Source organism: Mustela nivalis (assembly GCF_964662115.1).
Source record: "Mustela nivalis genome assembly, chromosome: 5".
Lineage (NCBI taxonomy): Eukaryota > Metazoa > Chordata > Mammalia > Carnivora > Mustelidae > Mustela > Mustela nivalis.
Window position 1 is genome coordinate 147,865,544 of NC_139024.1, and position 21,160 is coordinate 147,886,703.

At 44.3% G+C, this 21,160-nt stretch overlaps 2 long non-coding RNA genes across 3 annotated transcripts in view; one reads left to right on the forward strand and one right to left on the reverse strand.

The window, feature by feature from the left end:
• LOC309865476 overlaps positions 1–21,160 on the reverse strand; it is an 81,450-nt gene that overhangs the window by 34,501 nt on the left and 25,789 nt on the right. The gene's annotated exons all lie outside the window — the stretch shown is intronic.
• On the forward strand, positions 843–17,761 carry LOC309865472. 2 transcript variants are annotated; one of them, XR_014312118.1, is made up of 3 exons: positions 843–1,104; positions 1,302–1,423; positions 17,360–17,761. It is a non-coding gene; the product is annotated as an uncharacterized lncRNA (long non-coding RNA). The 2 variants fall into 2 exon arrangements; XR_014312119.1 differs by lacking the exon at positions 17,360–17,761 and adding an exon at positions 3,106–5,300.

Below are 21,160 nucleotides of genomic sequence, written 5' to 3' on the forward strand. Positions count from 1 at the left end.
AATATACACTAACTAAATTGGAAGAGACCCAAAACCAGGAGAGCAAAGGATGGAAAAAGCAAATAATGTCTATATCTATAAATCTATATATTAGACTGGTGAATAGAACAGAGCCACACACTTGATTTTGGATGTATTTTGGTCTGTTAGAAGAAACTGCCTCCCAAAATTTTAAAGAAATAAAAACTGTATATATACAAAAATAAAGGTAAATGCAATAAAGGGATGGAATATGACTGTAAAGATGAAAATTTAAAAATATTCTTAAAAAAGGAATTGATAAGAAGTCAGTTGGAAAAAGGGAAAGAACGTCTTCAGGCTGGAGACTAGAACAAAATCATGTGCTAGATTTATTTTGATTTGTTAGAGGAAACTGTATCTCAAAATTTTAAAGAAAGTAAAACCATTATGTATACAAAAAATATGGTTAAATACAATGAAGGGATAGAATATGACTATAACAAAAATTAAAGATTTTTGAAAAGGTATTGATAAGATAAAATAGTTTTAAAAACCATTAAAATAGGAAAGAGAATTTTTTAAAAAATAGAATAAGAAAAAAATAAAATTAAACAAATTTAACTTTGAAAGACTAAGGAAGCATGGGGAAAAAAACCCATGAATTCTATGCGCTATATTGCCATAGCTCTGAAGATTTGAAGTTCTCATTGATCGGTGAACTTGATCTTGGCTGGATGTTCTTGCTGTTCTTCTGCAGGAGGGGCCTGTTGCCGTGATTCTCAAAGGCCTTTGCCGGAGCTGGAATTGCACCGCCCTTGCCAGGGGCCGGGCTAAGCAATCTGCTGGGTTTGCGCTTGGGAGGTTTTGTTCCCTGAGCGCTTTCCGTAGAGCTCTGGAGGGTGGAAATGAAGATGGCGGCGCCCAGTCTCCCGCCTGGAGGAGCTGAGAACTCTGCTGGCTCTTCCGCCTGCAGTCAGAGAAAGGCCATCAATCCCTCCCGTCTCCCTGGTCTCCAGCCACGCTCCAAGCTCACCCAGCCTGTGACCGAGCGTTTCTGTCTCTGGCGTTCAGCCCTGTTTGGAGTCTCCAAACCCAGCGGATTCCTGTCATGTGCTCCTTCGCTGCTTCTCCCAGAGGAGGAAGGTGAGTCTCCCGGATTTGCCACTTGTGGGGACCCTGCTAGGGGAGCAGTGGCCCCAGCTGTGCCTCGGATCACAGTTTTAGGTAACCCCGAGCTGAGAGCCCCCTTCTCGACTCTCTCTCTGCCGCGGCCTCCCCCATTCTGATACCTGGAGGCTCCGCTGCACTCAGATACCCCTGCTCTTTCTGTGACCCCGCAGGTCCTGAGACCACACTGTCCCGGCAAGGGCTCCACCCCCGCTTAGCCTCTGGAGCGACGTCCCTCAGTGGAGCAGACTTCTAAATATTCTGATTTCAAGCCCTGTGGCTCTCTCACTTGCCGGTAAGTGCCTGATGGAGGCTCCCCCCCCCCCCGCCCCCATCTCTCTTTCCATATGTTACCTCGTCGGACTCAATTCTCTGCTCGTCCTACCTTCCAGAAAGTGGTCACTTTTCTGTTCCTAGAATTGCTGCTCTTCTTCTCTTGGATTTCCTGTTGAGTTTGTCGGTGTTCAGAATGCTGTGATAACTCTCTAGCTGCACTCCTGGGACCCAAGGATACTAGGTCTCCTATTACTGCGCCATCTTGCTCCTCCTCCCCAGCCTATAGTTCCTTCTTTAATCCACTTACTACCTGGAGGTGTGTGTGTGTGTGTGTGTGTGTGTGTGTGTGTGTGTGTGAATTTCCACTCATTTTTATTATTGATTTTTTTGCTTAACTGCATTGCAGTTGGAACCAAGCTCTGTAAAATTTCACTTCTTCAAAATTTGTTAAGGCTTACCATGTGAACTTGTGTTTGGTCCTTTGCTATAAATGTTCTACATGTGCCAGGAAAAATTATGTACCCTGCAGTTGGTGGGGGCAGTTTTCTGTCTATGTTCATTAGGTCAAGTGTGTTAATAATGCTATTAAAATCTTTTGTAGCTTATCTAATTCTTACATGCTAAATTTATGAAATACAGAGGGGTCTATGCTAAAACCTCCCGCTAAGACTGCAATTATCTCCTTTTTCCTTACATTTCTGTCAATGTGTTTTCTTATACTTCGAGATTAGAAGATTAAGTTATACAGTCAAAAATGCATTGGGGGGTGCTGGGTGGCTCAGTGGGTTAAGCCTCTGCATTTGGCTCAGGTCATGATCTCAGGGTCCTGGGATTGAGCCCCGCATCGGGCTCTTTGCTCAGCAGAGAGCCTTCTTCCCCTGCCCCGCCAGCCTCTCTGTCTATTTGTGATCTATCTCTCTCTCTCTGTCAAAATAAATAAACAAAATCTTTTTAAAAAATAAATAAGTAAAAAAATATATTTGGGGGGTGCCCAGGTGGCTCAATCAGTTAAGCATTTGACTCTTGGGTTTCAGCTCAGGTCTTGCTCTCAGGATCCTGGGATCGAGCCCCATGTGGGGCTGCACACTCGGCAGGCTGTCTGCTTAAAGATTCTCTCCTGTACCTCTCCCCAACTCATGCTCCTGTGCATATGCTCTCTCTGTCTCCAAAATAAATAAATAAATCGTGAAAAAGTGCATATAAGGGCACTTAGTTCACTTATATTTAAATTAATTAGTAATACATCTTGACTTGTAGCAACCATATTATTTTGTACGTTGTATATGTTCTACCCGTTCTATACTTTTTTTAAAAAAAAGTCCTTACATACCTGATTAACAAATCCTAAAATTAATCAGTAGATTTAGCCTTCTCCGGACAATAGGAGCACCAGGAAACATAGAACACCTAAGCCTACATTCACCTGGCTCAGCAAATGCTCTCGGGGCACCGGAGGTTTAAACGTTTCAGGTTCCCATTTAGTCCTCTTGGTTCCTGTTTCTGTTTAGGTTTTAACTTGTTAATTTCTTATTCTCTTGTCAACTTATTCACGTTTTAATGACCTCGCTTGGCACCATCTCATTATCTTAAATTATACTCTACTGAACTTTATATAGCAAATACAAGAGCCCTTGGCCGATTTCATACAAGTATTTTCTCACTATGTTTACGCTTTGTTTTTTTATTTATTTTTCAACGCAGAGAGATGTCATAATTAAGTGTCTCAGAGCTGGAGCATTGAGTGAGCAGAGCGGGTCACAGAGTGGCAGTGCATTAAACATTTATTGGAGAAACTAATGCTCTTCATTATTATGTGATTGAACATGCCGCTCTTTTCCACTTTGAATTTGCCAGTTTGCAGGCTCCAAAGTTAAGAAAGTTCCTCCGAGCATTCATACACTTATTGTAAGATAGTCTCTGGAATAAGAAAAATCAGTCAACAATTCTTAAATATAGTGTAGCACAAATACGGTGAAATTAATACAGACATTAACTTGATTTAGTTATCCTGGCCACATGCCAAGTCTCTGAAGAAACTGCATTGCTGAGGACTCGCAAGTGTGTTAACACCTTGGATTGTGTTTTTCTGCACTCCTGAGGTCAGTTAATCCTACTGGGAGACGAGCCTGCATACTACCATAATCGTTACATTAATTTGCTTATTTAGAACTTTTTTCCAAACCCTTTCCAAGGACCTGGACCTGAGAAACACCAAACCAGTCTTAGGACATTAACCTGGCAAAGGACTTGACTTCTGAGTCCCCTGTCAGCCTCCCCTTGATTTCTATAATCCCTTCCACCGGTCCCGTTTGCCACAGCCAAGCAGCAAGGGGAACAGTAAATCTCCATTTTAGTGATGGTGACTGGTACTCACAGTTTGAGCTCTCTGGCTTCCAAAAGTCCCAGGAGCACGTTCCCCATTTGGTGAGGTATCCTATTTATACCAGTGACCTTCCCCACATTCAGAACTTGAACAGCTGCATAATATATATAACGGAATGGAAAGTAACATGACACACATTTCAAAGAGAAAATTGGAAAGGGATATGTCTCCAATGTTCCTTCCAGCTCTGAAAGGCTATGCTTCTTTGAGTCTATATAATAAAAATAACAAAGGGGCCAGCATGGGGCATGACAGAGGAGGCTGTGGTAGGGAAAATTATTCTGGCTTTCCAAAGTTGAAGCCTGAAACAAGGAAGGAAATGTTTAAAACGGAACCGAAAAAGTTTACTGAGCAAGACTCTTAACGAACACTAATATCATTCTTTCTGAATTTGAAACAGTACATTTTGAAAGGTACCGATCATTACCCTTAACATATTTTTAAATAACTACAGATTTATTTATCCGTACCTTGAGATCCAGGCTCGTGTGTATGACTTTCTGTCTGCGGGGCCTACTGCCACACCTGTAATTGTGAGGAATCCTTAGCACTCATTAAGTACTTGCTGTATACACCACACCGCTCAAGGGAGTGGGATTTCTGTGAAGATAAGTCGAGTGCTCCTAAGTAGAGTGGAGCCATTGGATTTCGTGACAGGAAAATGACATTTAGAGTGTAAAATGATTGTAGATCCTAATTTTAAGGTCAAATGAGGCAACCTCTTCTCCATCAACTGAAGACCTCCCTTGTCTGTCAGCCCAGTTGCACACTGAACTCACCTCTGGCCTACCTAACTGGAAAATCAAGGTCAAAGGCAAGGGCCCCTTTGCTTTGCCAGATACCTGCCTCCTTCCGGCTTCCTACTCACCTCCATTATGCACCTCTGTTAATTTGGAAGCAAACACATGTTGCTAGCTCAGATTGCTACCATCGCCAGATGAGGCTCAGCAAGGCACAGCCCCACAGTTGTATTATCCTTGTCCCTGAAGCACTCTCTCTTCCTAATAGTGTAACAGGAAAGCAGTGATGTTATTTTGCTTTTATTAAACTGTTAACTGATCAGGAGAAAACACAAAGAGCATATAAATACGTGAAATGTTCAAATGATTTGGAAATAGGTTTATTTTTCTTTCAATATAGGAAAAACATGGAAACTTATTTCTATCACACCCCACTCAGTTTTACTCATTAACCAATTGACGAAACAAGGTTTGTCTCCTTCTTCTCCCTCTCCGCCTTTCTCCTCCTCTTCCTCGCTTTCAGAGAATGCATGCTTTGATCAGAAGAACGGGAAAGTGACTTTAGCAATACGAAGTAAAAACTTATTTCCAGAATTCAAATGGAAACACAGGTGGAAATGTGAGGGAAGAGCCCAGATTTGCTTACCTGTAAAACTTGGGAGTAGATTCTAGATGGACAGTAAGTCTCCTTCCAACTCTATAATTCTAAACTTTTTTGATATGAGTTAAAAAAAAAAAGGGTGGAAAGGAGGAAGGACAGGTGTGCAAAAAGTTTGGAGCTACTTCTAGAGATAATTGTCATGTTCCATCTTTTTTTGTTTTTATTTTATATATATATTTTTTATTTTATATATTCATTTGACAGAGAATGACACAGCAAGAGAGGGAACACAACAGGGACAGTGGGAGAGGGAGAAGTAGGCTTCCTGCTGACCACGGAGACTGATCCAGGGCTCGATCCCAGGACTCTGGGATCCTGACCTGAGCCGAAGGCAGCCACTTAACTGACTGAGCCACCGGGTACCCCCATCATGTTCCATCTTAACTACAGCAGTACAAGGAAGACCAGGAGGGACCAGGACCTAAAAGTGGGCTAGTTTCAGCCTATTCGTTGGGTGAGAAAAAGCACTGGAGGAATGTAGACAGGCATAGAAGCAAGCAGCGACTGAGCTGTCACTGGTTGGACAATGCCAAGTGGATACTGGAGGTTCTCTAGTCCAGAATCGATGAATCCCAAATGGCAGAGACTGGGAATCTGAGAGCCATGGTTTTCAGAGATCCAAGCAAAACAGAAAGAAGGTGACATGAGGGAAGCCGGCTCTGACTTAGGTAGACTGAAAACGATGGAATACACTTATAAAATTGGGTTCAAGGTGGACCTCTAGCCTTCAATAAGAGGAAAAAGCCAGTTTTCAAAAGTTGTCATGAGTAAAGGTAGTTAGAGGATACATGGTAGTTTACTGTGGTGAGTTAATGATGGCCACAAATCTGATAGCTCTTCCGCCAAGAGATGAGCCCTGTGTCCTCAACTCTTGAACCTCGGAAGACTTTTTCACTGATTTGACCCACAGAATAGGAAAAGATAACTATACTAGTTTCTTGGCCCAGGTTTTAAGCAACTGGCAGTTTCTACTTCCTGTCTGTTGACATTCCCCCTCTTGAAAATCAGCTGCCATGTGGTAAGGAAGCCCAAGAATCCTATGAAGAGGGCTACGGGTAGAGACACCAAGGTCCCCGTCAACAATCCCAGTTGACTAGCTGACGGCCATCTTGGAAGCGGCTCTCCCAGCCCCAGCTGAGCTGCCCGAGCTGATGACAGCTGGAGGAGAGATTAGCTGCCCCAACCGAGCCTTGCCAGACCTGCAGATTCATGAGCAAAATATATGTGTGTTGTTGTTGTTGTAAGCAAACGAGTTGTGGGGTGATTTGTTATGCAGCAATAGGGAACATTTCTATCACTTCTATTTTGTAGGCATGTATGAAATGCATACATGGTTTTTACTCCCTGGAGGAAATCCAAAGAGAGTTTTCACTTTTATGGAAACAGTGAAAGTAGCACTCAGCATTGATTTGGCAGCGAGCTGTTACAGAGACAGTGCCACCCACCACCCCCCGTCCCTCCCCCAGAGCCCTGAACTGGGTCTGTGAGCATTTGGATTTTATCTTGATTTCTTTTGTGCATCCGTTAGCAAGATGTGTCAGAAAAGCCAAAGAAAGGTATTTTCTTTAGGTCTGGGAACACTCAAAAATGTTTCCAGACAAATTAATAGTAACTGCTTGTTCACTTTATACCATTTGGGCATAGGAAAGGCTTCATAGGAACGCTCTACTTTTAGATGGTGGGGGGAACTTTTATCAGAAAGTGGAGGGACCAAAACACAAACTAAAGTCTTTCTTCATGATTGAGTAGAAAATAGATGTTTTTTTGCTGAGAGGAATTCGGCTTTCAATTTCCTTTTCAAAATTATTTCTACACCCACTTTAAAGTGTTCATCTCTCTCCTGTTATTGCAAAGGCTCTTCTGAGCCAACACATTGCATTCGGGCCTTCCGGTTTTGAGTGGGGTGGGGAGGTGTTAAAGAAGGCGGACTGTGGGAGGATTGACAAGTACAGGAATCTGTGGTGCTTCAGCGAGCTGCAAGGCAGGCAGATGTAGCTGGGCACCTATTACTAGCACATGGGCAGGGGTGACTCTCTCCTTCCCCACTGCTGGAGGTTGGGCTGTCTTGTCCACCTGCTTCCCACCCCACGCCCCTGGTGATGGGAAATCTAGATGAGGCGCTGGGAAGAGGGAAGAGAGACCAGAAAACCACAGGGGCTCTTTATGGAGAGGGTTTTACTCAGGACTAGCTTTGGATGTGAGAGAATTAGATTGGAGAGAGAAAAGTGGGGCCGTGTGCTGAGAGGAATCTCTTGGCATGATCTCTGAAAAGTCCAAATAAGATGATGGAGTCGCTTTTTAAGTGTAGATAGTCCCCGGGGCGCCTGGGTGGCTCAGTTGGTTAAGCGATTGCTTTCAGCTCAGGTCATGATCCCAGAGTACTGGAATCGAGCCCCACATCAGGCTCCCTGCTCCATGGGGAGCCTGTTCCCTCTGACCTTCTTCCCTCTCATGCTCTCTCTCACTGTCTCTCTCTCAAATAAATAAAATCTTTAAAAAAAAAAAAAGTGTAGATAGTCCCCGACTTACAATGGTTCAACTCGACAGCGGTGCAAAAGTGATAGGCATTCAGTAGAAACCATACTTGTGTTTTGGGTTTTAATAGTGATATGCGGTGTGGCCCTCTCCCGTGATACAGGAGATGGGCAGCGAAACTTGTGGGGGTGAACGAGCACACATTCACAACCACTCTGGCCCAAACAACCTTTTCCTTTTATTGAGATGTTGAATACATTATATGAGATCTTCATGTCTTTAGTATCAAAAAGGCTTTGTGTTGGCTGACCTGGCCCAACTGTAGGCTCTTCTACATGTTCCGAGCATGTGTAGAGAAGGCCAGGCTGAGATCTGATGTTCAGGAGCTTGGGGGGCATTAAGTGCCTTTTTGGCTTATGATATTTTCAACTAGCGATGGGTTTATGTGCATGTGACCCCATGTTAAGTCAAGAAAGATCTGTACCTTCACTTGCTCCTGGACTGTATCGCCAGTCCAAGACTGGTCCCAGATATGGAAGTATTGTTAAACATGACCCTGGTTTTAGAAGCTATAGTGATATCCCATGGTCTTTCTGCTCTTCTTGTAAATTAGATGCAAAGTCCCTGAACCCACACTTCATTTTTCTACATTTATATGCATTTTTATTAATAGGCTGCCAAGAGTTACCATGTGTGTTTGACTAGTTGATTTGTCGGTATAGCGAACAAAACAACATGTGTTGGAAAACAAATACAAATGAAATACAACATGTGTTCTTAACATTTGATTGCATGTGGAATCTCAAATTTAAAATATTTTATAGGTAGTCTTAGGCGAGAAGCAGGAAAAAGTTTCTCGCTGGTCAGTAGTTACACAGACCACTATCTATCTCAAACAAACCCAATTCTTGTGCTGAAGAGCGCCTTTCCTTTTGCTTCAAAATAACCACAAAGGGTGTTCTTGGAAATGGGGCTGAATAAGGTCCTTGGGGACAGAGATGGTTAATATCCTCCAAATATTGGTGGGTTCTCCTACATACAATGCCCCACCTCCTTGCATTGGGTTGGGAGCCACATGAGTGTAGCTGGGAAAAGAACTTGAAATAAAAGTGATGGTTGTCACTCACTGCGCAGTTCAAGGCCAGTGAGTTTCCTCCATTTCTCATTTCCCCTCTCACGGTCATCTGGAAGTTGGATGATACAGAAGGCCCAGCTCTAGCATGGAAGCAACCCAGACCCCAGAGTCACTGCAAGGATAAGGGCTGCCAAGGGAAGTGAGTAAGAAGTACATTTTCATCATGTCAAGCCATTGGGAACTTGAGCTTTATTTGTCACTGAAGCATAACCCAGCATCACCCTAACATGGTCCCTGAGGAAAATGCAGAACAGTTTCTTTTATCCTTCTTCCTAGAAAACCAGGTAGAGGCAGGAAAGCCTGTAGCTATGATGTTAGAAAGCACCCCAAGAAGGCTACCTCCCCATGTGGTGGGAGGCCAGTTGAGGGAAAGACACAATGAGGCAAGACACAATGAGGGTGTCTGAGCTGTTCACCCAGCTCCTCGGAGATCCCCACTTCTCTCCCAATGAATGCCTTTTGTGACCACCTTTTCAATAAAGCTTACTGCATGTACCCAGGGTCGAGCCCAGGCCAACTTCTGTGTTGCCTTCAAGAAAGACGTGGCAAGACTTCTGACGAAGCCACCTGTCTCAATCTGTTCCGTGATGTCAGCACTGCCTTTGCATTGATTTAACGGAGGTGGAAGATGTTCTGTGACACTAAGTTGCATCCAGTCCCCAGGATCTTCTGGTTAAGGTCAGCTGATTCAGAGAAAAAGTGCTTCTGGGCTCTAAACTCCCAGCATTTAAAAACCAAGCGCTAGAACCGAGGGCTTAGGCAGAAGGACATTTCTTTTCATTATTTCGACATAAATAATCAGTGGTAAATTCAAACCGATCGGATTTCAGAATCAATCCTTTTTACTTAAGACCAAAAACTCTCTTTAAAGATCCAACGAAATCACTGTACTGAATAATATACTTGAAAGTGCTTTAGGAGCCATTCATGTTCGCTGCCGTGCACAGAAACGCTCTCTTGCTGGTTTTAAAGGGATGGAGAAGACTCACCTTATTTTTTGAAAGACTGTTTCAAGCCCCCAAACAACTTCAAGTTACTGGCTTGCAGCTGGCTTTCTCATCATTGCCCTTGCCTTTATCTGATAGAGCCGTGGCTGTCCCTCTCAGCCTTTCTCTCTTTCAATAGTGTGCAATCTGGTGATTGTGGGACTTAATTTTTTTTAAGCACCAAAACCCAGCATTTAGCCCCTGGGTCTCTGTATTACCATCTAAGGACTCCTGGCAGACTGGAGCCATTTCTCCCTGACAGACCTTTAAATGATTCTTCATGCTTTTGTCACATAATTAAAATTAGATTACTTCAACTCCCTGCTGGCCGGCCTGAGTGGGGGCCCTTGTAAAGCCTCCAGCTGGCCCAGGGGCCTTTGAAAAGAGGAATATGGTCCAAACACACTCAGCTGCTGCCTCACCCCACCCCTGGCCCGGAGGCCATTGTGCTCCTTGCCAAAAGCAGGCAAGATTTACCCCGAGTTTATCAATGGCTGCTTATTTTCTAAGGGCTGGATTTTTTATTCAAAAGACTTGGAGTCAGAGATTGGTATGTTTGCTTTTAAGGATTCCAAGCTATTCTGGCCCCACCCCCCAGGTCCCCACGTCCCCCCACTTCCCAGCACCCAGAAAGCTCACCTCTTAGTGCTTTGCCTGGCCAGGGGGAGCAGGGGGTGTCTGCTGAAACGGCCGAGCACCAGGAAGATCAAAGAGCCAAGCGTGTATATTGTCCAACATACTCGCTTCCAAATACTTGTTTGGCTTCTCAGCCAAGGCTGAATTCAGGATCCCTCCTCTTGGCACCCTTCTAGAAACTTCCACACCCCTCTGTCCCAGGACACTCCGCAAGGCTGCGTTTCTAAGGGCAGCAGCCTCAATTAGGTTTCTGCTCTCTATTGCAGACAGCACAAACAACGCTTCACCATACACCTACCCGTGCTGAGTTTGTGACATCTGTCTCTTCTCTCTCCTTCTCAAGTTCCGTAAAAAAAAAACAAAAAAACAAAAAAAAACCAAACAGAGAGGAAGAACTCCCATCCACCGTTAGCCTCTGCCCAGGAATCTCAGCTCCCTCTGCTAAAAGAACAGCTCTTATGGGTCACTCTCGGTCTTCTCTAGACAAATGTCTCCTCCATCTCCTTGCCTGGGGTCCCTCTGCCCGCCTCATCTGCCCGTTTCCCTGCCTCTCACCTGTCTACTTCCTAGCTCATGGTGCAGCCACGGAACATGGTTTGAATTTGATCAGACACCGGCTAGGCCCCCGAGTTAGCAACTGATGAGGGCTGTGACCTCGAGTAAGAGAGCCTCCCTGAATTTCATTTTCTTGTCATAAAATGAGGGATATGTATGCCCCCCTCAAACAGCTGTAGAGGGGATTAGGAATAACGCAATGAGGCCTGGCCTATAGGTCATTGCTCTCACTCGGCTTCCCCACAGAGCTGAGAAATTGCACTCTTAGTGATTAAACACCGCCTCCCCTCTTTCTGTAAAAGGCAGTTAATCTCCCTAGTTTATTGATTACTCTAGGCTTGACGGCCTCCCAAGTAGGATGAAGGTAGACATAACTGTATTTTCTGCCACAAAGACCAGAAGAGTCTGGTGTGTGTGGGGGGGGTCTGCCTAACATTCACGGAGTATTTGCAGTGCGCCCGGCATTGTGATCTGTGTTTTGCACGGACTCTGTTCAGTGGGGCAGCTTCTAGTATATTCCCATCTCACAGGCGAGGGGACCAAGGCTTAGGGGGTCATCAACTGGCAGAGCTGGGATTTGAACCCACGCCATTGGCCCCGGAGCCTGTGTGCTATGATCTCAGGGAGGTCGGTTCAGAAATAAGGATGCAGAGGATTTTGCAGGAAATGAGGATACAAAAGGCCCTACAAACCAGGAGACATCCTTTAGTGTCCTATTCCCACCACCCTGGGGAGGTCTGTCTCTCTAGACCCTCTGAGCCAGTGGTGTTCAACCAGAAGCCATGTTGTCCCCAGGAGACATTTGGCCATGTCTGGAGACATTTCTGGTTGTCCCAACTGGAAATGGGGGGAAGAGAGGGCACCATGGCCTCTACTAAAACATCTTATAAGGCACAGGGGACTGTCCCCAGATATATACACAAAGAATTATCCAGCCTCAAGCGTCAACAGTGCTGAGGTTGAGAAAGTTTGCTCTCTATCCATGAACTATGTCCATTTCCTATTTCCTCCTCCCCCAAAAAAGGAGGGGAGAAGGAATCCCCCTGCTTGTATCTCCTATGTTACCATGTGGTGCCAAGCCTCGGGTTCAATGTCACAGTAACCGACCCTGTACAATGTCATTTCCTGGAGGTTGGGATCATTCAAGAGCAATAAACGTTGACATTTCATTCAAAACATTTAGAGAAAGGCACAGAAGTGTTTGAAAATCAGAAAAATAGGGGTGTCAATATAGAGCATTGAATTCATATTTAATCATAATCTAAAACATTTTAGGACTTAGGGAAAAAAAACAGGAACTTGGGTCACTAGTGTCAAATGACAATCTATTAAATACAAGTAAAGATTTGTCCTGCATGCTTAGGAAAGTTTGAGAATTGTGTTTTGATACAAAGTTTGATGTAATGTCTGCTGGGCTTACAAAGGAAGAGAGATTGTGTGAGACTGAGTAAAAGGTATCCTTACAACCTGGGATCTCTCTGTGTTGTCTCTTAGCACAGCATATGAATCTACAACTGTCTTATAATTTTAAAGTTTTAATTTTTTAAAAACAGAAGAATGGGAGGGGGTAAAGGAATAGGAGGAAAAAAGAGAAGAAAGGGAGAAAGTGCATGAAATGTGCCCTTTGCTTTTTTAAAATATAGTTTCTATGTGTAGCAAATTACTACAAGTCAGATTTGTTTCTAATACTTATTTTCAAAGTAAAGTTATGATGTGCGCTAAGCCCTTGGAAGAAATAGGGACACCAGATCGACTGGCCACCTGTCCCGGGCTCCATAGACGCAGTAGGCGCAGGTCTGGAGCTCACCAAAAAATGTTTTATTCTTATTTTTTTTTTTTAATCAAAAGGAAAAAAATGAATAAAAGAATACTGGGTAATGATACTGTTATGTTATTGTAAATGAATGATAATAGACATAATAGTGAATCAAGCCTGGATTATATTACTCTTTGTAGCAGTGTAGGCTTAAGACAGAATTTTTAATTTTTTTTTTTTTTTTTAATGGAGGAAGGGACCCCACAAAATGGTCTGGCATTAGGCTGATGCTAAGGAGACAAGAAGAACTACAGTGCCACCTTATCTTCATCCAGCCCTGCCAACAACACTGGACTGTTCTACATCCGTACAATGTCTAGACAACTAAAGCTCAACTTTGCAGATGCAACAGTAATTTTTATTTGACCTGTTTGATGAGGGAACGCAACCTCCTAAAGCGTCTTCCACATTTTGCTACTTTTTTTTCTAACCCTAACCCTAACCCAATGTGGGACTTGAACTCATGACCCTGAGGTCAAGAGTCAGACACTTAACCACTGAGCCACCCAGGCACCCCCACTTTGCTACCTTCCTCAACAGAACATCATTGACGTTTCCCTTATGGGGACAAGGCGGACATTCATGATACAGCAACACCTTCCCTGCCTCACCTTCCAGCCATGATCTTGGTCTCTGCATTGTGCCCCTGCCCTACAGTGGTCCCCACTTCTGATTTGCTGTTTATGGTCTGTTCTTTCCATGAAAGAAGACACCGAAGCTGGCTAAGATGATAGACGGAGTCCAAAAACCCAGAAGGACTGCTGGGGACTCTCTGAATGTCCACGCTCTTCAGACTCCTGTCTGACAACGTGAGGCACTTGGGAAGCTTCCACCCACACCATGACCCCTGGGTTTCTCAAGAACTACTTGAGGAAACAGCGAAAATGCAAAACAACTAGGGAATTGTACAGAATTAACTAGAATCAGACACCCCTACCATGAACCTCGTGGAAGCTCAGCAAAGAGAGTAAAATCAATCCTCAGGGCAGACCCAAGGGGCACAGGACAGAAAACACCTGGGGTTAAGAGCACAGACCCTGACTCCCAGCTCTCCTGCTCACCTGTGCGTTTTGTGGCCTCTCGGGCCTCAACTTCCTCATCTGTAAAATGGGGGAGGTACTGCTACGTATTTCATACTATTTTTATTTTCACTTTTTTAGAGCTAGGTGAGTGCATGTTTGTGAAGTTCCTACACCAGTGCCTGGTGTATAATAAATGTTCCTAAGTGCCGTTATACGAGAAAAGGGGGCTGACAAGCTAACACAGAACGAAGAGGGGAAGGGAGTAGGGAGTCTGGAATGAAAAGTGAGCCATCCCTGCGTCCCATGTCGCTGAGGGCGTGAGCACACCCACATCTCCTAGCTCATCGCAGCTGCCATTTCTCAGAGCATTGGGATTGGCCAGGTCCTGCTCTCCGTCCTCCCCTTGGTCCTCCCTTGAGAAGTCAACGGCCTCTCTTTCTGAACAAACACGTATCCCAGTATTCCCCTACTCAGAGATCCCACTGACTCGGGTCTCCAGGGACAGCCCAGGAGGATCTTATGGGCAGTCACTGCTGTCTTGGCACTGTGACTGCTCTCAGCATGCCTAGGTCTGTGTATGTAGGCACCTGGATAGGGAAGAAGGTGTTTCCTATTTCTTTCCAGAAATAATTTGCAGCCTCTGGGAAAAGTTTTGTGAAATGGTGTGGGTCATCTGCCACAGTCTGACCTAGTACTTTCTGTCAATAAGACCATCTTTGTGATACACGTGTGGCCTTAATGTGAGTTTGCAGACCCTGGATGAGTTCTGCAGTGCCGTGTTAGCCAGGTTCCTGGCGATAGCAGGCAACCACAGACCCTCTGAGCTTATCTCCCTGAACTGCGGTTTGTTTTCTTAGCACCGAGGCCTGGAAGGCGTCGGTGGGCAGAAAGGCTTTGCCCATGGCTATGGCTGCCAGGTACCATCAGGTGTGTCTGGACACACTAGCCTCAGCAGAGTGAACCGTCTCTTGCTGACCACCCACACGGTCCCCCCGGATGCTGGCAGAGATCTCTCAGGCCCTCTGCTGCATATACAGCCCTGGGACAGGAGGGAGTCCACACCTTCAGAATAATCCTTGAGCAAAGGAAACTGAAGACGTAAATACTCCCCTGCTCCTCTTCTTGAAGAATATTCTAGAAGGTTTCTCAAGGAGTCCTCATTGGGCTAGATCCCCACCTGACAATAATAGCAGTCACCAGTCCAATTGTGCTCTCTTGACTTGGCTTCCCGACTTTCTCAGTTTTACTCTCCCAACCCCCCTTCCCCACTCTTATTTCTTGGGCCCAATTTCCTCAGAATACCAGCTACACAAAAGCACTACTCTTAGGCAAAGCATTTGAAGGCTAAGACAGTAGGGATCATCCCCAGAGCAGCCGTCCCCCAAGGCTCTGTAACAGTGTTACCACGCAGAGCCCCGAAAGAGGAAAATTGATTTCAATCGGGATGTTAGTATGTGCTCGTTGCTAACAGTATCAGGAACCAGAGAGTGTCCCCAGATTGCAGGATTGCAAAATTTGAGTAATTTAAGTCTCACAAAAGGAGGGCACATTCCAAAATACATAAGAGGAATACAACTGTGATTAGAGAAGAGGAAATTAAACATATCCCTCTTACTGAGTTTCATGGAGTTTCTTCTTCCAAATGAAAATGTTATTAAAACGTGTGGTGCCCTTAAGAAGGAATCCTCAGTTTAACTCCCCGAAGGCAATTTCTCAGTGGAAAACTGCCTACGTTTCACACAAAGTCACCTGCTAACACTCACAGAAGTGTGTTTGTAGGAACATCTTGAGACCTACAATGAAGGAGCCTGGTTCCGTTCATAGTGTGTCCTCATTTTAGGTCACCAGAGGAAAATAACTCTCTTGTAATTAAAAGGAATATTACAAACCATGTAGTAAAAATCGGTATTCCTATTTTAAGGGACATATTTGAGTTTCAGCTCTTGTTTTTACTTGCTCGCGGGGTGACACATAAATTTCTTTAGGGAAAGAGATGCTGAAAGAGATGTGTTAAGAACCTTATCTGAGGGGCTCCTGGATGGCTCAGCTGGTTAAGCGTCTGACTCTTGATTTCGGCTCAGGTCATGATCTCAGAGATCCAGCCCCATGTCAGTCTCTGTGCTCAACAAGCAGTCGGCTGAAGATTCTCTCAGGGCCCCTGGGTGGCTCAGATGGTTAAAGGTCTGCCTTCAGTTCAGGTCCTGATCCCAGGGTCCTGGGATCGAGCCCCGTGTCAGGCTCCCCTCTCAGCATGGAGTCTGCTTCTTCCTCGCCTCTGCCTCTCCCTTGCTCGTGCTTTCTCGGTCCTGTCTGTCTCTCAAATTAATAAATAACATTTTGAAAAAAGATTCTCTCTTTCTCCCTTTGCTTGGACATGGGCTCTCGTTTTGTTTTGTTTTGAGAGAGAAAAACTCTCAAAACAAAACAAAACAAAAACAAAAAAACCCAACACTTATTTGAAATACTTTCAAGTTTGATTCGAGAAAAAAAAAGAAATGAATGAATCAGAAATGAGAAGATGATAAAAATGATGGCATAGCGATATAAAGAGTGCCAAGTAACCAACGGAGAGCTCTGAAAACTCAAAAAATGGGGAGAGGGGGAAAGACTTACATTAAGTCTGATTTCCTAACTTAGAACCAAGACTAGAAAAGCAGCATAAGCCACTGCATCTGTGGTACAGAATAATACGTTCTTTTTTAAGGGTTTTTTAATTTTTATTTTTATTTTATTTTGAGCAATCTCAACCCCCAACGTGGGGCTCGAACTCACGATCCCAAGATCAAGAGTCATTTATTCTGCCTACTGTGCCAGCCAGGCGCTCCTAGAATAATACATTCTAAATATTGGATCTATTCTAGAATTTCTTGTCCCTCTTATTTGCTTCTGGGTTTAAAGGCATTATTTAAACAAAAACAGAAACTATAAAACAAAAAAAAATGCATTCTCAGACTCTCATAAGCCTTTATCGTGCATCTTCTTGTCAGACAACTTGTCACCTGCAGAAACTCTAATACAATGGGATACAAGATAAATGAATTTTGATCATTTTGATCATCAGGAACACACACCTGGGAGAGCAGACTCAGCCCTTCAGTAGAGAATCAAGATCAAAAGGAGATGTAACACAGCAAGTAATTGATAGAGAAAGTTTATGCAGGGAAATTTAGTATATGACAACAGTGGCATTTCAAATAAATGTGGAAAAGGTGCATTATTCAATAAATGGTACTGAAGAGGTAGCCACCTGGAAATGATGAAAATAAATCCATATCACGTTCCTTCTACTAAACTAAGATCCAGGTTAAAAATATATCTAAATGTAAACAATAAAGCCAAAGAGTATAGATAAAGGAAACAAAAAAAATTAAGATAATTATAGAGGGGGCAAAAACTTTCTATGACCCAGAACACAGAAATTATAAAAACAGATAAATTCACCTACTGAAGATTAAAACAAATTTGCACAACAAGGAAGAAGCCTTAGAAATTCAAGAAAAACATTCGCAACTCAGATGACAGATACTGAAATAACTTTCTTGATAGGTACAAAGACTTAGAAATGACCCTGAAACACATAAAAGAGATGTTCGATTCTGCCCATCCTAAAGGAAATACAACGGAGAAGAGACATAGACTGATGACTATTCACGAAGAGGCTACAGAACTCCTCCAAACTTCCGTGACCCCAACCACCACTGCAAACATGCACATTCTGATTAAGAAGGTCTGGGCCTGAGCCTCTGCATTCCTAACCAGATCCCTGGAGAGGACCCTGTGGCTGTTCCACCAACAGTGCTTGGTGAACATCATCGGTGGGCATGTAAGTTTGCATTACCTGTCAGGAGGGCAATTTGGCACCACCATCTTTTAAAACCATACTGTTTGTCTGCACTTTCATTTTCGTAGTTATCCCCCAATCTAGACACATGCAAAATTACGTGCAGACGAGGAAGGATACTGCAGCCTTCTTAGCCGCAGCAAAAACTTAGAATCAAGATGAGTATCGTTCAGTAGGAGCCTGTTTGAATATACTACGCATATAATTGATATGCAATGGAGAGAGAGAGTAAGGCTGATAAGGATGTGGGGATGGGGGAAATCAAGATATTTTAATTTTATTAGGAAGTTTCAGAAAAGAAAACCACACACGTTTGTGCCTGTGTACGTGTGTGTCGTCGCTTGATTGAATGGACTGAAGGCATAACTGGGTTTTCCCCTCCCCCTAGTTCTTCAGACCTGCACTGGGATACAGTTCTGTCTCGGAGGGGTTCCCTCCCTTCTGCTAGCACGCACGTGCGCTCGTTCTGGAGGGTGAGGACCATTGCCACCAATGTCCCTGTTCCTCCCTGCTCTGTCGTCGTAGGCAGACGGTCATGGCCTTCTGCCCCTGGATTGCTCAAAAACGAATCATCAGGCTTCCTCCTCTACTCTCCTTCAAAGGACGGGAGACACACTTAAAGCTCTCCAAGTAGACACTTGGGGTTAAGAAGGGGTAAGGCGGAAATGTATATCTTGTTTACGGTACTATTTCTGGACCCTCCGCTACTTGCTTCACTGGAGGAAATGCAGCTCTAGATATTTTTGATAAGCACCCTAATATTAGAGCCCCCAAACTGGGAGCCTTAGCTATGTCTGGCCACAGAGACATTTGGAGGGTTTTTTGTTTTGTTTCCTTTTCATTCCATTTGGGTTTTTTCCACCTTTATTGAGACGCAAATGACACAGACAATTGTGTACATTTAAGGTGCCGGGGGTTGCTCTGGTACATTTATAAGCTGCAAAATGATGGTCACCATAGCATCAGCCACGGCCTTTATCGTGTGATACAGTGACTGCTTCTTTTTTGTGACGAGAACATTAAAAACCTACTCTTAGCCTCACTCAAGACTATGAGACAGTACTCCTCACTAATCACTCACTAATCACTTGCACATTAGATCCCCAAACTTAGGAATCCCATCACTGGAAGTGGGTACCCTTTGACCGAAGGCCTCTCCCCATTTCCCCCCACACCCCAGACCCTGGTGACCACCACTCTTTCTTTGGCTTTTCTGAGTTGCCTTTTTTAGATTCTACGAGAGGCATTTGCTTCGCTCTCAGAGTCAACATTCCCAAACTAGAAGATGTTACACAGACTTCGGGTTTCTGAAAATATGAAAGCTCGGCCTACATGGGTTCTGCATTCCTCCTTCGTGATATTTGACCAGAGCTGAGCATTGGTCTGGCCCTTAGTGGGACCCCCCACCCTTGCCCCCCGCCATGTTTCATGTTCCAACCATTCCCACCCTCTCGGGTCTGCTTATTACACCAGCACTGTGTTCTTGCCTCCATCCCCCTGTCTCTTTCATCAGTGTGCATTCGAGTACTTGACTCCAGAGCACGGCCCATGCAACTCTGTCAGCCCCGAGCAAAACTGCAAAGCCTCCAGAGCTTCCTATTACATCCTTCCAAACTATTTCCCCTATTTTAACACCTCGTCCCTCTCTCCAAATCCGGGAAGTTAATATTTTCCTACCACCTCTTTTTGGAAGAAAGAAATGTGATCATTTCATTCACACTAAATTGTTAGTGATTTAATATGTCCTTTGGGGGTACAAACAGCCAGAAAATATTTTCTATTTCTGAATTCTAATCATCCTGGCACTTGGATGAATGAGACATTCAGTGGAGAGGGCAGGAGACTTCTCTAACACCCTTCAAACCACATCTTGTGGACAGTGACTCCTTCCCCACTTTATGTCAGCCAGCTAAAATCTTTGCCAAAATGATCAGAAGGGCTGTTTCGTTCTGCTTCTCAGGCTAGTGGCTTTGCCAGGGAATCCCTGCCCTAGTTGGTTCTTCCTGGAAGAAATATTTATATAATTTGTTCCTATTCTGGGGTGGGGTTCCCTGTGTGTTTTAGCCTACCAGAAGTTTCATCTGTGCCAAGGGTGCAGCGTGTAAAACAAAACACAATAAAACACTTGAACATAAACTTAGCCATGTCCACAGATAGGGAAAGCCTAGGGAGGCATCTCCCTGAAATCTTGCCCCATGTGTGGGGCTTTGGACAGACCGTCCTGGGAGTCCACGTTTTGAGAATGCCGACAAGGCAGGAGCATTTGGAGGAAAGAAACCAAGAAAGGGGAAAGGTTGGAACCACACCAATGACAAGGGAAGACGAAAGAAAAACTCAGGGACTGCCTTCGAAGGTTTGTAGGCCCGTTGCTGAGAGGGAAGCAGATGGATTAGGTCTTTGTTGTGCCAAAGAACAAACTAAGACCCAAGGATAGATGTTAAGGGATGGGAGTAGGAGGAGATTTTGGCTCAGGAAATAAATTTAACAGCTACTAGATAGAGATTAGAGGAAAATGACTTTCCCTTTCACTAAAAATATCCCGGGAGAGGCTGTTTGGCCATCTGTTTGGAATGCTATAGAAAGAATCCTGACAATAGTTGGTGGCCTGATTTGATTTTGTTGGGACTCTTTATCCTAAATCCCCTTCTTGTATGAATCCCACTTGCATATCCTAGGGAACATATGACCCACAAACGCAGGCTGACGTCTCCACCTACTCTCTTTGAACTTGAGTGCGACCCGTGAGATGCCCTCCATTGAGGTTCTCTCTTAGAGAGAGCACCAGTGATGCCCGCACTTTTGTCTTCGTGCCCCTCGGATAGGCATCCTTTGTATTCTCCTTGTCGGCAAGCGCGTGAAGAAGAGTTTCAGCCCGCGGGTTTTTTCCCGAGTGCTCTCGCAAAGAAAACGATGTGGCCAATTGTTTATTCCGTGGATAGCCTTTTTCCGTCGTCCCCAGAATATGGCCAACATACCCATGACTCACATTCACGGGACAGAAGGATTGTTCTGGCTTACGCTTTAACTTCTTTTGGCCAACTGCAGAGTTATTTATAAACATTTATTGATTTGGATTCATAAACCGAAGGAGGGAGAGAAAAAAAAAATCTTGCCGTGCTGGTTGCTATGGTGATTACGATTGCACACACACGTGCATTCACGAGCCAGCAGAGACAGCTCAGAGCGGAAAGCCAACGTGTACCTGTAGCTTCAAACTTGCGTTCTTAGTGGGAAGTCAGTGATTTCCTCCATGAGCATCACGTGTGGGTATATGGTCCTGAGGCAGAAAACAAATCTTTTTTCATTTATTCCCGATGTGGTTCTCATCCTTGTCTTGAGGCATTTTCCAGATACATGGGCCTTTTAATCAAGTTAGTCAAGAATTAAAGAGGTCACACTCCAAGCGCACACCTCTGCCATGTGCAAGAGGATACGGGAGAAATATGGGTTCTACTCTTGGTCTTCAAGAGCTTAGAGCTGAGTCAAGGAGCACAGATAGAAGGTAG